This window comes from Pseudophryne corroboree, unplaced genomic scaffold, assembly GCF_028390025.1.
Source record: "Pseudophryne corroboree isolate aPseCor3 unplaced genomic scaffold, aPseCor3.hap2 scaffold_2063, whole genome shotgun sequence".
NCBI classification, from domain to species: domain Eukaryota; kingdom Metazoa; phylum Chordata; class Amphibia; order Anura; family Myobatrachidae; genus Pseudophryne; species Pseudophryne corroboree.
The window spans coordinates 56,084-70,922 of record NW_026968704.1 but is presented as its reverse complement, the minus strand read 5'-3'; the positions used below and the strand labels follow the sequence as shown (position 1 = coordinate 70,922).

Genomic DNA, 14,839 nt, shown 5'->3' with positions numbered 1-14,839 from the left:
TGTTGATCATATCCCCTCTTAGTCTCCGCTTTTCCAATGTAAACATGCCTAGTCTTTCAAGCCTTTCCTTGTATTCCATCATCTCCATGCCCTTAATTAGTTTGGTCGCCCTCCTCTGTACCTTTTCAAGCTCCAGGATATCCTTTTTGTAGTACGGTGCCCAGAACTGTACACAGTATTCAAGGTGTGGCCTCACTAGTGATTTATATAACGGGAGTATAATACTCTCGTCCCTAGCATCAATACCCCGTTTTATGCATGCTAATATCTTATTAGCCTTCTTTGCTGCAGTCCTACTTTGGGTACTACTGCTTAGCTTGCTATCTATGAGGACACCTAAGTCCTTTTCCAGTACAGAATCCCCTAATTTTACCCCATTTAGTAGGTAGGCATATGTCTTATAACTTTTTTTTTCAATATATAAACATTTTTATTATAAGATTTTCAATGACACAAGTACATCCAAGTTGCAGATTATGGATTGTGAAGGACAAATCAACCATATAAACAATTTAAGCAATTTAAATTGCATGCAGGTAGTAGAATATCAAACTCCTTGGATGAAAGTTGGTCGTAATAAACTAGGATAGAAAAGAATAAAGTAGAAAATAAGATTTTAAACCTACCGGTAAATCTTTTTCTCGTAGTCCGTAGAGGATGCTGGGGACTCCGTAAGGACCATGGGGATAGACGGGCTCCGCAGGAGACATGGGCACTTTAAGAAAGACTTTAGTTCTGGGTGTGCACTGGCTCCTCCCTCTATGCCCCTCTATGCCACAGTTAGAGAAACTGTGCCCAGAGGAGACTGGCAGTATGAGGAAAGGATTTTGTTAATCCAGGGCAAGATTCATACCAGCCACACCAATCACACCGTATAACTTGTGATAAACTACCCAGTTATGAGTACGAAAAAACAACATACTGTAGCATCAGTGCAGGATTGATGCAACTCTAACATAACCCTTATTGAAGCAATAACTATATACAAGTATTGCAGAAGTAGTCCGCACTTGGGACGGTCACCCAGCATCCTCTACGGACTACGAGAAAAAGATTTACCGGTAGGTTTAAAATCTTATTTTCTCTAACATCCTAGAGGATGCTGGGGACTCCGTAAGGACCATGGGGATTATACCAAAGCTCCAAAACGGGCGGGAGAGTGCGGATGACTCTGCAGCACCGATTGAGCAAACATGAGTTCCTCCTCAGCCAGGGTATCAAACTTATAGTATTTTGAAAAGGTGTTTGAACCTGACCAAGTAGCAGCTCGACACAGCTGTAGTGCCGAGACCCCTCGGGCAGCCGCCCAAGAAGAGCCCACTTTCCTCGTGGAATGAGCCTAGACCGATTTCGGTAACTGCAATCCAGCCATAGAATGCGCTTGCTGAATCGTGTTACAAATCCAGCGAGCAATAGCCTGCTTTGAAGCAGGGGCACCAATCTTGTTGGTTGCATACAGGACAAACAGCGCTTCAGTTTTCCTGACTCTAGCCGTCCTGGCCACGTAAATCTTCAAAGCCCTGACCACATCAAGTAACTCGGAATCCTCCAAGTCACGCGTAGCCAAAGGCACCACAATAGGTTGGTTCATGTGAAAAGATGAGACCACTTTTGGTAGGAATTGAGGACGGGTCCGCAATTCCGCTCTATCCACATGGTACACCAAATATGGGCTTTTATGTGACAAAGCCGCTAATTCCGACACTCGCCTAGCCGAAGCCAAGGCTAATAACATGACCACCTTCCATGTAAGATATTTTAACTCCACCGTTTTAAGTGGTTCAAACCAGTGTGATTTTAGAAAACTTAACACCACGTTAAGGTCCCAAGGTGCCACCGGAGGCACAAAAGGAGGCTGAATATGCAGCACTCCTTTTACAAAAGTCTGAACTTCTGGAAGAGAAACCAATTCTTTTTGAAAGAAAATGGATAAGGCCAAAATCTGGACCTTAATAGAGCCTAATTTTAGGCCCAAATTCACTCCAGTTTGTAGGAAGTGAAGGAAACGGCCCAGATGGAATTCTTCCGTAGGAGCATTCCTGGCCTCACACCAAGAAACATAATTTCACCATATACGGTGTAATGTTTTGACGTTACATCCTTCCTAGCCTTTATCAGCGTAGGGATGACCTCAACCGGAATGCCTTTCACTGCTAGGATCCGGCATTCAACCGCCATGCCGTCAAACGCAGCCGCGGTAAGTCTTGGAACAGACAGGGCCCCTGATGCAACAGGTCCTGTCTTAGAGGAAGAGGCCACGGATCTTCTGTGAGCATTTCCTGCAGATCCGGATACCAGGTCCTCCGTGGCCAATCTGGAACAATGAGGATTGTTCTCACTCCTCTTTGTCTTATTATCCTTAACACCTTGGGTATGAGAGGAAGAGGAGGAAATACATAGACCGGCCGGAACACCCACGGTGTCACTAGGGTGTCTACAGCTACTGCCTGAGGGTCTCTTGACCTTGCGCAATACCTCTGTAGCTTTTTGTTGAGCCGGGACGCCATCATGTCTATCTGTGGCAGTTCCCACCGACTTGTAATCTGTGCAAAGACTTCCTGATGAAGTCCCCACTCTCCCGGATGTAGGTCGTGTCTGCTGAGGAAGTCTGCTTCCCAGTTGTCCACTCCCAGAATGAACACTGCTGACAGTGCGCTTGCGTGATTCTCCACCCAGCGAAGAATTCTGGTGGCTTGTGCCATCGCCACTCTGCTCCTTGTGCCGCCTTGGCGGTTTACATGAGCCACTGCGGTGACGTTGTCTGACTGGATCAGAACCGGTTGGTCGCGAAGTAAGGTCTCCGCTTGACGTAGGGCATTGTATATGGCCCCTAGTTTCAGGATGTTGATGTGAAGACAAGTCTCTTGACTTGACCAAAGACCTTGGATATTTCTTCCCTGTGTGACTGCTCCCCAACCTTGGAGGCTTGCCTCTGTGGTCACCAGGATCCAGTCCTGAATGCCGAATCTGCGTCTGCCGAATGGAATGGCTTCGTATGATGCCACCATCTTTCCCAGGACTCGAGTGCAGTGATGCACTGACACAAGTTTTGGTTTCAATAGGTTCCTGACAAGAGTCATGAGTTCCTGGGCCTTTCCTATCGGGAGATAAACTCTCTTCTGGTCTGTGTCCAGAATCATGCCCAAGAAAGACAGACGAGTCGTAGAAACCAACTGCGACTTTGGGATATTGAAAATCCAGCCGTGTTGCTGTAACACTTTCAGTGAAAGTGATACGCTGTTCAGCAACTGCTCTCTTGATCTCGCTTTTATGAGATCGCTCAAGTACGGGATAATTGTGACACCTTGCTTACGCAGGAGAACCATCATTTCCGCCATTACCTTGGTGAAAATTCTCTGGGCCGTGGAAATGTATTTGGAGTGTAAGAAATGAAAGGATTGTGAGAGGTTTAAGAAGCAATGGTAATTATGTTAGATGTTTTAAGTGTTTGCAGGTAAAATTGCATTGGTGCAGCTGTGCTTAAAAAACAAAATTACAATAATACAGATACAGGCATTTGTAGGTGAAATGGATGGTTTATGAAATGTCCAAGTAAGGTAGTTCTGTGCTATGTAATCAGATGCAACAATCAGGAGGTGAGTGATCTGAGGAGTAAGTGACTCACATTTGTTATTAGTTCTTCAGTTTTCTTTGTTTTGTTAGATTGGTGTGCTTCTGTTTTCCTTCTTTTTCACTTCGATTGAACGCTAATTGAACACTGCTGTTATGTGTCAATTTTATCACGCTTTTATAAAAATGCACGCTTAGATCAATAAATGCACAGCCAAATGGCTTTGCACAGCCTACACCATTGGACTTAATTAGAAGACTATTACAAGTGAAACCAATAATTTAAATCTGTAACCACACCCCACCCCCTCAAATGCCAGGCAATAAATTACCTTAAAAGCTACAACCAGGCATTCCACAAAAATTAAACTGGGTCTATATCATTCAAAACTTTAAAAAAGTACTTCAAAATCACATACTATGCAATAATGTTTCAATTTGCATTACCCAGCAGAATTAGCTTTGCATATATAGATATAGTGCAGCAGAATAGATTGGTGGTTGTAGTCAATTGTAATTACCTGTAGGTGACAAGAAGAGAAGAAACGTCAATTCACAATCGATATCAGCTGAAGATAAATTAACGCTGATTGAACGCTGCGTTATGTGTCAATTTTATCACGCTTTGATAAAAATGCATGCTTAGATCAATAAATGCACAGCCAAACAGCTTTGCACATCCTACACCATTGGACTTAAGTAGAAGTCTGGTGGTCAGCAAAATTTTGCACTGTCCTCCTACTATATATAGTGCGCACAACTACTAAAATACACCACAGGTATGGATGGATAGTATACTTGACGACACAGAGGTAGGTAGAGCAGTGGCCTACTGTACCGTATTGCTATATATTATATACTGGTGGTCAGCAAAATTCTGCCCTGTCCTCCTACTATATATACTGCGCACAACTACTAAAATACACCACAGGTATGGATGGATAGTATACTTGACGACACAGAGGTAGGTAGAGCAGTGGCCTACTGTACCATACTGCTATATATTATATACTGGTGGTCAGCAAAATTTTGCCCTGTCCTCATACTATATAATACAATGCAGCACAGATATGGAGCATTTTTCAGGCAGAGAACGTAGATATTTTCAGCACACTGAGCACAGATATTTGCAAGCACACTGAGCACAGATATTTGCAGCACACTGAACACAGAAACTGAGAAAACGCTGCACGTCCTCTCCCTATCATCTCCAATGCACAAGTGAAAATGGCGGCGACTCGTGGCTCCTTATATAGAATAGAATAGCTGCTGACGGGCACGATTGAGGGAGGAAAGGGACATGTGAATCCAGCCCATAGATGCAATGTGAATATGTAATTTGTACCTTCCTATCTTAAAATGTATATACAGTGTATATGTCACAACTGAGGGCCTGAGCTGACTGGAGGCAGCCTCAGTTGTAGGGGCTGAGGTGTAGTGGAACCTGGGAGGTTGTATCAGACCCCTGGACATGTAAGTTAAATGTAGAAGAATTGCCCGAAGGCGTGCCCACGACAACCAGGATAAAAGTCAATGATGTTTATTTTGACAAACTCCATGCATCACAGCAGTAATAAAAGAGAAACATAAAATCAGCAGAGAAATAATACAGTTCCTGGGTACTACAGGAGGACAAGGACCACAGGGCTCTGGTAGTATGAGACAGTTCTTATTATCTTCTAGTTGGAAAGTCCTTACCAGGCCCGACTGTAGCAATGGAGATAGCCCAGGATCATACTAGCTGGTGTTCCAGGAAAAGCTGGGCTGCTGTGGATAAAATGGCTGCTGTGGGTACTGGCTGAAACCAGACTGATGTAAGCACGGAGTGGATTGCTGGATGGAACCAGCCAAATAATAAATGAAGCTTGAGAGCGATGAAATATGATTGATATATGGAGTTTGAGAGCGGTGAAATAATAGTGCCGGTGGTGAGTGGTAATCTGCGGAAATGATACCGGCACTTTAAGAAGAGCTGATCTCTGCTGGAAGCTAGGCTGGAAGCAGGTAAATCTGTAACTGGAAACAGATGAGTCCCAGAGGACTGGAGAGTCAGGCTGCACCGCAGGTGGTAGACTAGAGCGGGTCTCTTTAGTGGAGGTTTGGAGATGGTAACTGGAACCTGGAAAACAACCACGGGAGAGAGACAAACTGGAACTAGGTTTGACAACCAAATCACTGACGCCTTCCTTGCTCAGGCACAGAATACTTATACCTGCAGCAAGGAAGGGATTGGCTAGGCAATTATGCAGATTACAATGGAAACAGCGGATTGGTGGAAATGAACAGGTGACAGAATCCAACATGGCTGCGCCCATGCAGACACTTGGAGGGAAGATTGGTTTGATAATCCATGTGGGAACTTTAACAGCAATGGCGGCGCCGGCAACAGTAAACAGGAGACGCCAGACTGATGAGTGCACATTTGAACCACGCGGGCAACAGCGGAGGCCGCGGCTGACATAAGCGCCACTCTGACATCCTGCATGCAGAAACTCAGGGACGGCGGCGGAGGCTGCGGGAGATGCCATTCAAGATGTAACATGGCGCCGCTGTGACAGCGTCTCAGAGTGACAGGAGAGGAGGCAGGAATGGGGACATCAGAATAACAGATGGGATCCGGTCCTGGAGCGCTGAGCCAGCCTTAGGAGGCATCTGAAAGGTAAGTTATGGCGTCCAGATACCCGGATCGTGACAGTATACACTAGAGGTCTTTCCGAACCCCCTAATCCTAACATTGTAATTTGCTTTAGGGCGCACCTCCAATTAGTCTAGTGTTTCTTGCTGCCTTTCCAATGAAGCAAGTTTAATTTAGTAATAGGTGAAAAACCATCCCTACAAAGGTGTTAATCAGAGACTTGGCTTTGTGGACACTTTTCAGAGAACAACTTTGTTAGCATAAAAGTAAAGCCAGAAAATGAAGAGCTGTTTAATCACTCAATTGGATTTTTTTGCCAGCATATTTCTTTTTCTCTGCAACCCACTGCTAAATTGTGCTTCCTAGCTGTTTTTATAAAATCACTGAATCAAATCTAACTCTGATTACATCAGAGAAGGCCAGGTACCCTACACCATAACAGGGGGTTTGAAATTTTGACTTGTCTACTTAAAGATCACCAAAATCTGATCACAAGGTCAATTACGTCCCTGGGTGGGATTGAACCACCAACCTTTTGGTTAATAGCCAAACACACTAACCGATTGCGCCACAGAGACACTTTGCAAAAAGTACATACTGACAAAGGCTAATAAGCATTTATCTAGAACGTTTCCTAGAAAAACTTTAAAAAGTCAATAATCTGGAGAGTTTTTGTAAGATGTTTCTTCCATCAACCAATGAAGAAACACATTGGTACTTTCCCATGATGAGTGAGTGCTTCATGATCTACTGCACTTACATGTGCAGCAGAGTACTGCAATGGAAGCATGCTGGGCCCATAACCCAGAGGTAGGCAGATTGAAACTATCCTCTGCTATATGCATTTTTTTTGTTAATTAAAGTAATCCAAAACTGGGATTGATATTTTGGTTCTTTTATTTTTACTTAAAGTACAATAACTTTTACCATTTTAATTTGTTTTAATAGTATATTGACAGTATTGTTTTCTTTCAAAAATCCACTTAATTTTCTTTACCCTATTATTAAAATGGTAATTGACAAAAACAAACTACATTGTCACCAGAAGAGCAATACAAAATGTACAAGTGATATATTAAAATCATCTTTCCAGCATGAATTTCAATGATGCATTGGGGCAACGATTTTGTTAGCAACATCTTCACCCTTAAATAAAGATTTTCTTAATTCCTTACCTGTGTGCTAATTAGATATCACCTTGTTTTCACATTAAACAGACTTCCACATGAGAAAGCAGCAAGGATGCAGTGGCGTTAATGTTTCCTGGTGTCAACCCGTATTATTTAAGTAGACATTGAAATGAGGATGCATCTTGCTGCCTTTCCAATGAAGCAAATTTAATTTAGTAATAGGTGAAAAACCATCCCTACAAAGGTGTTAATCAGAGACTTGGCTTTGTGGACACTTTTCAGAGAACAAATTTGTTAGCATAAAAATAAAGCCAGAAAATTAAGAGCTGTTTAATCACTCAATTGGATTTTTTTACCAGCATATTTCTTTTTCTCTGCAACCCACTGCTAAATTGTGCTTCCTAGCTGTTTTTATAAAATCACTGAATCAAATCTAACTCTGATTACATCAGAGAAGGCCAGGTACCCTACACCATAAGAGGGGGTTTGAAATTTTGACTTGTCTACTTAAAGATCACCAAAATCTGATAACAAGGTCAATTACATCCCTGGGTGGGATTGAACCACCAACCTTTTGGTTTATAGCCGTACACACTAACCAATTGCGCCACAGAGACACTTTGCAAAAGTCTATACTGACAAAGGCTAATAAGCATTCATCTAAAACGTTTCCTAGAAAAACTTTAAAAAGTCAATAATCTGGAGAGTTTTTGTAAGATGTTTCTTCCATCAACCAACGAAGAAACACATTGGTACTTTCCCATGATGAGTGAGTGCTTCAGGATCTCTTGCACTTACATGTGCAGCAGAGTACAGCAATGGAAGCATGCTGGGCCCATAACCCAGCGGTAGGCAGATTGAAACTATCCTCTGCTATATGCATTTTTTTTTGTTAATTAAAGTAATCCAAAACTGGGATTGATATTTTGGCTCTTTTATTTTTACTTAAAGTACAATAACTTTTACCATTTAAATTTGTTTTAATAGTATATTGACAGTATAGTTTTCTTTAAAAAATCCACTTAATTTTCTTTACCCTATTAATAAAATGGTAATTGACAAAAACAAACTACATTGTCACCAGAAGAGCAATACAAAATGTACAAGTGATATATTAAAATCATCTTTCCAGCTTGAATTTCAATGATGCATTGGGGCAACGATTTTGTGAGAAACATTTTCACCCTTAAATAAAGATTTTCTTAATCCCTTACCTGTGTGCTAATTAGATATCACCTTGTTTTCACATTAAACAGACTTCTACATGAGACAGCAGCAAGGATGCAGTGGCGGTAATGTTTCCTGGTGTCAACCTGTATTATTTCAGTAGACATTGAAATGAAGATGCATCTTGCTGCCTTTCCAATGAAGCAAGTTTAATTTAGTAATAGGTGAAAAACCATCCCTACAAAGGTGTTAATCAGAGACTTGGCTTTGTGGACACTTTTCAGAGAACAAATTTGTTAGCATAAAAATAAAGCCAGAAAATGAAGAGCTGTTTAAATCACTCAATTGGTTTTTTTTTGCCAGCATATTTCTTTTTCTCTGCAACCCACTGCTAAATTGTGCTTCCTATCTGTTTTTATAAAATCACTGAATCAAATCTAACTCTGATTACATCAGAGAAGGCCAGGTACCTTACACCATAACAGGGAGTTTGAAATTTTGACTTGTCTACTTAAAGATCACCAAAATCTGATAACAATGTCAATTACGTCCCTGGGTGGGATTGAACCACCAACCTTTCGGTTAGTAGCCAGACACACTAACCGATTGCGCCACAGAGACACTTTGTTAAAAGTACATACTGACAAAGGCTAATAAGCATACATCTAGAACGTTTCCTAGAAAAACTTTAAAAAGTCAATAATCTGGAGAGTTTTTGTAAGATGTTTCTTCCATCAACCAACGAAGAAACACATTGGTACTTTCCCATGATGAGTGAGTGCTTCAGGATCTCTTGCACTTACATGTGCAGCAGAGTACTGCAATGGAAGCATGCTGGGCCCATAACCCAGCGGTAGGCAGATTGAAACTATCCTCTGCTATATGCATTTTTTTTTGTTAATTAAAGTAATCCAAAACTGGGATTGATATTTTGGCTCTTTTATTTTTACTTAAAGTACAATAACTTTTACCATTTAAATTTGTTTTAATAGTATATTGACAGTATAGTTTTCTTTAAAAAATCCACTTAATTTTCTTTACCCTATTATTAAAATGGTAATTGACAAAAACAAACTACATTGTCACCAGAAGAGCAATACAAAATGTACAAGTGATATATTAAAATCATCTTTCCAGCTTGAATTTCAATGATGCATTGGGGCAACGATTTTGTGAGAAACATCTTCACCCTTAAATAAAGATTTTCTTAATTCCTTACCTGTGTGCTAATTAGATATCACCTTGTTTTCACATTAAACAGACTTCCACATGAGAAAGCAGCAAGGACACAGTGGCGTTAATGTTTCCTGGTGTCATTCTGTATTATTTCAGTACACATTGAAATGAGGATGTATCTTGCTGCCTTTCCAATGAAGCAAGTTTAATTTAGTAATAGGTGAAAAACCATCCCTACAAAGGTGTTAATCAGAGACTTGGCTTTGTGGACACTTTTCAAAGAACAAATTTGTTAGCATAAAAATAAAGCCAGAAAATGAAGAGCTGTTTAATCACTCAATTGGATTTTTTTTGCCAGCATATTTCTTTTTCTCTGCAACCCACTGCTAAAGTGTGCTTCCTAGCTGTTTTTATAAAATCACTGAATCAAATCTAACTCTGATTACATCAGAGAAGGCCAGGTACCCTACACCATAACAGGGGGTTTGAAATTTTGACTTGTCTACTTAAAGATCACCAAAATCTGATAACAAGGTCAATTACGTCCCTGGTTGGAATTGAACCACCAACCTTTTGGTTAGTAGCCGGACACACTAACCGATTGCGCTACAGAGACACTTTGCAAAAAGTACATACTGACAAAGTCTAATAAGCATACATCTAGAACGTTTCCTAGAAAAACTTTAAAAAGTCAATAATCTGGAGAGTTTTTGTAAGATGTTTCTTCCATCAACCAACGAAGAAACACATTGGTACTTTCCCATGATGACTGAGTGCTTCAGGATCTCTTGCACTTACATGTGCAGCAGAGTACTGCAATGGAAGCATGCTGGGCCCATAACCCAGAGGTAGGCAGATTGAAACTATCCTTTGCTATATGCATTTTTTTTTGTTAATTTAAGTAATCAAAACTGGGATTGATATTTTTGCTCTTTTATTTTTACTTAAAGTACAATAACTTTTACCATTTTAATTTGTTTTAATAGTATATTGACAGTATAGTTTTCTTTAAAAAATCCACTTAATTTTCTTTACCCTATTATTAAAAGGGTAATTGACAAAAACAAACTACATTGTCACCAGAAGAGCAATACAAAATGTACAAGTGATATATTAAAATCATCTTTCCTGCTTGAATTTCAATGATGCATTGGGGCAACGATTTTGTGAGAAACATCTTCACCCTTAAATAAAGATTTTCTTAATTCCTTACCTGTGTGCTAATTAGATATCACCTTGTTTTCACATTAAACAGACTTCTTCATGAGAAAGCAGCAAGGATGCAGTGGCGTTAATGTTTCCTGGTGTCAACCTGTATTATTTCTGTAGACATTGAAATGAGGATGCATCTTGCTGCCTTTCCAATGAAGCAAGTTTAATTTAGTTATAGGTGAAAAACCATCCCTACAAAGGTGTTAATCAGAGACTTGGCTTTGTGGACACTTTTTAGAGAACAAATTTGTTAGCATAAAAATAAAGGCTGAAAATGAAGAGCTGTTTAATCACTCAATTGGATTTTTCTGCCAGCATATTTTTTTTCTCTGCAACCCATTGCTAAATTGTGCTTCCTAGCTGTTTTTATAAAATCACTGAATCAAATCTAACTCTGATTACATCAGAGAAGGCCAGGTACCCTACACCATAAGAGGGGATTTGAAATTTTGACTTGTCTACTTAAAGATCACCAAAATCTGATAACATGGTCAATTACGTCCCTGGGTGGGATTGAACCACCAACCTTTTGGTTTATAGCCGTACACACTAACTGATTGCGCCACAGAGACACTTTGCAAAAGTACATACTGACAAAGGCTAATAAGCATTCATCTAAAACGTTTCCTAGAAAAACTTTAAAAAGTCAATAATCTGGAGAGTTTTTGTAAGATGTTTCTTCCATCCACCAACGAAGAAACACATTGGTACTTTCCCATGATGAGTGAGTGCTTCAGGATCTCTTGCACTTACATGTGCAGCAGAGTATTGCAATGGAAGCATGCTGGGCCCATAACCCAGAGGTAAGCAGATTAAAACTATCCTCTGCTATATGCATTTTTTTTGTTAATTAAAGTAATCCAAAACTGGGATTGATATTTTTGCTCTTTTATTTTTCATTAAAGTACAATAACTTTTACCATTTTAATTTGTTTTAATAGTATATTGAAAGTATTGTTTTCTTTTAAAAATCCACTTAATTTTCTTTACCCTATTATTAAAATGGTAATTGACAAAAACAAACTACATTGTCACCAGAAGAGCAATACAAAATGTACAAGTGATATATTAAAATCATCTTTCCAGCTTGAATTTCAATGATGCATTGGGGCAACGATTTTGTGAGAAACATTTTCACCCTTAAATAAAGATTTTCTTAATTCCTTACCTGTGTGCTAATTAGATATCACCTTGTTTTCACATTAAACAGACTTCCACATGAGAAAGCAGCAAGGATGCAGTGGCGTTAATGTTTCCTGGTGTCAACCCGTATTATTTAAGTAGACATTGAAATGAGGATGCATCTTGCTGCCTTTCCAATGAAGCAAATTTAATTTAGTAATAGGTGAAAAACCATCCCTACAAAGGTGTTAATCAGAGACTTGGCTTTGTGGACACTTTTCAGAGAACAAATTTGTTAGCATAAAAATAAAGCCAGAAAATTAAGAGCTGTTTAATCACTCAATTGGATTTTTTTACCAGCATATTTCTTTTTCTCTGCAACCCACTGCTAAATTGTGCTTCCTAGCTGTTTTTATAAAATCACTGAATCAAATCTAACTTTGATTACATCAGAGAAGGCCAGGTACCCTACACCATAAGAGGGGGTTTGAAATTTTGACTTGTCTACTTAAAGATCACCAAAATCTGATAACAAGGTCAATTACGTCCCTGGGTGGGATTGAACCACCAACCTTTTGGTTTATAGCCGTACACACTAACCAATTGCGCCACAGAGACACTTTGCAAAAGTCTATACTGACAAAGGCTAATAAGCATTCATCTAAAACGTTTCCTAGAAAAACTTTAAAAAGTCAATAATCTGGAGAGTTTTTGTAAGATGTTTCTTCCATCAACCAACGAAGAAACACATTGGTACTTTCCCATGATGAGTGAGTGCTTCAGGATCTCTTGCACTTACATGTGCAGCAGAGTACAGCAATGGAAGCATGCTGGGCCCATAACCCAGCGGTAGGCAGATTGAAACTATCCTCTGCTATATGCATTTTTTTTTGTTAATTAAAGTAATCCAAAACTGGGATTGATATTTTGGCTCTTTTATTTTTACTTAAAGTACAATAACTTTTACCATTTAAATTTGTTTTAATAGTATATTGACAGTATAGTTTTCTTTAAAAAATCCACTTAATTTTCTTTACCCTATTAATAAAATGGTAATTGACAAAAACAAACTACATTGTCACCAGAAGAGCAATACAAAATGTACAAGTGATATATTAAAATCATCTTTCCAGCTTGAATTTCAATGATGCATTGGGGCAACGATTTTGTGAGAAACATTTTCACCCTTAAATAAAGATTTTCTTAATCCCTTACCTGTGTGCTAATTAGATATCACCTTGTTTTCACATTAAACAGACTTCTACATGAGAAAGCAGCAAGGATGCAGTGGCGGTAATGTTTCCTGGTGTCAACCTGTATTATTTCAGTAGACATTGAAATGAAGATGCATCTTGCTGCCTTTCCAATGAAGCAAGTTTAATTTAGTAATAGGTGAAAAACCATCCCTACAAAGGTGTTAATCAGAGACTTGGCTTTGTGGACACTTTTCAGAGAACAAATTTGTTAGCATAAAAATAAAGCCAGAAAATGAAGAGCTGTTTAAATCACTCAATTGGTTTTTTTTTGCCAGCATATTTCTTTTTCTCTGCAACCCACTGCTAAATTGTGCTTCCTATCTGTTTTTATAAAATCACTGAATCAAATCTAACTCTGATTACATCAGAGAAGGCCAGGTACCCTACACCATAACAGGGAGTTTGAAATTTTGACTTGTCTACTTAAAGATCACCAAAATCTGATAACAATGTCAATTACGTCCCTGGTTGGGATTGAACCACCAACCTTTCGGTTAGTAGCCAGACACACTAACCGATTGCGCCACAGAGACACTTTGTAAAAACTACATACTGACAAAGGCTAATAAGCATACATCTAGAACGTTTCCTAGAAAAACTTTAAAAAGTCAATAATCTGGAGAGTTTTTGTAAGATGTTTCTTCCATCAATCAACGAAGAAACACATTGGTACTTTCCCATGATGAGTGAGTGCTTCAGGATCTCTTGCACTTACATGTGCAGCAGAGTACAGCAATGGAAGCATGCTGGGCCCATAACCCAGCGGTAGGCAGATTGAAACTATCCTCTGCTATATGCATTTTTTTTTGTTAATTAAAGTAATCCAAAACTGGGATTGATATTTTGGCTCTTTTATTTTTACTTAAAGTACAATAACTTTTACCATTTTAATTTGTTTTAATAGTATATTGACAGTATTGTTTTCTTTCAAAAATCCACTTAATTTTCTTTACCCTATTATTAAAATGGTAATTGACAAAAACAAACTACATTGTCACCAGAAGAGCAATACAAAATGTACAAGTGATATATTAAAATCATCTTTCCAGCTTGAATTTCAATGATGCATTGGGGCAACGATTTTGTGAGAAACATCTTCACCCTTAAATAAAGATTTTCTTAATTCCTTACCTGTGTGCTAATTAGATATCACCTTGTTTTCACATTAAACAGACTTCCACATGAGAAAGCAGCAAGGACACAGTGGCGTTAATGTTTCCTGGTGTCATTCTGTATTATTTCAGTACACATTGAAATGAGGATGTATCTTGCTGCCTTTCCAATGAAGCAAGTTTAATTTAGTAATAGGTGAAAAACCATCCCTACAAAGGTGTTAATCAGAGACTTGGCTTTGTGGACACTTTTCAAAGAACAAATTTGTTAGCATAAAAATAAAGCCAGAAAATGAAGAGCTGTTTAATCACTCAATTGGATTTTTTTTGCCAGCATATTTCTTTTTCTCTGCAACCCACTGCTAAAGTGTGCTTCCTAGCTGTTTTTATAAAATCACTGAATCAAATCTAACTCTGATTACATCAGAGAAGGCCAGGTACCCTACACCATAACAGGGG

The 14,839-nt window shown here is 39.1% G+C and overlaps 3 non-coding genes across 3 annotated transcripts; all 3 read right to left on the bottom strand.

Moving 5' to 3' along the window:
- Positions 1–6,709: 6,709 nt before the first annotated feature.
- TRNAN-AUU (transfer RNA asparagine (anticodon AUU)) lies at positions 6,710–6,783 on the bottom strand. Its single transcript has one exon. It is a non-coding gene; the product is annotated as a tRNA-Asn (tRNA).
- A 2,266-nt stretch (positions 6,784–9,049) lies between these two features.
- On the bottom strand, positions 9,050–9,123 carry TRNAS-ACU (transfer RNA serine (anticodon ACU)). Its single transcript has one exon. It is a non-coding gene; the product is annotated as a tRNA-Ser (tRNA).
- Positions 9,124–12,556: 3,433 nt separating this feature from the next.
- On the bottom strand, positions 12,557–12,630 carry TRNAY-AUA (transfer RNA tyrosine (anticodon AUA)). Its single transcript has one exon. It is a non-coding gene; the product is annotated as a tRNA-Tyr (tRNA).
- Between the last annotated feature and the right edge of the window lie 2,209 nt (positions 12,631–14,839).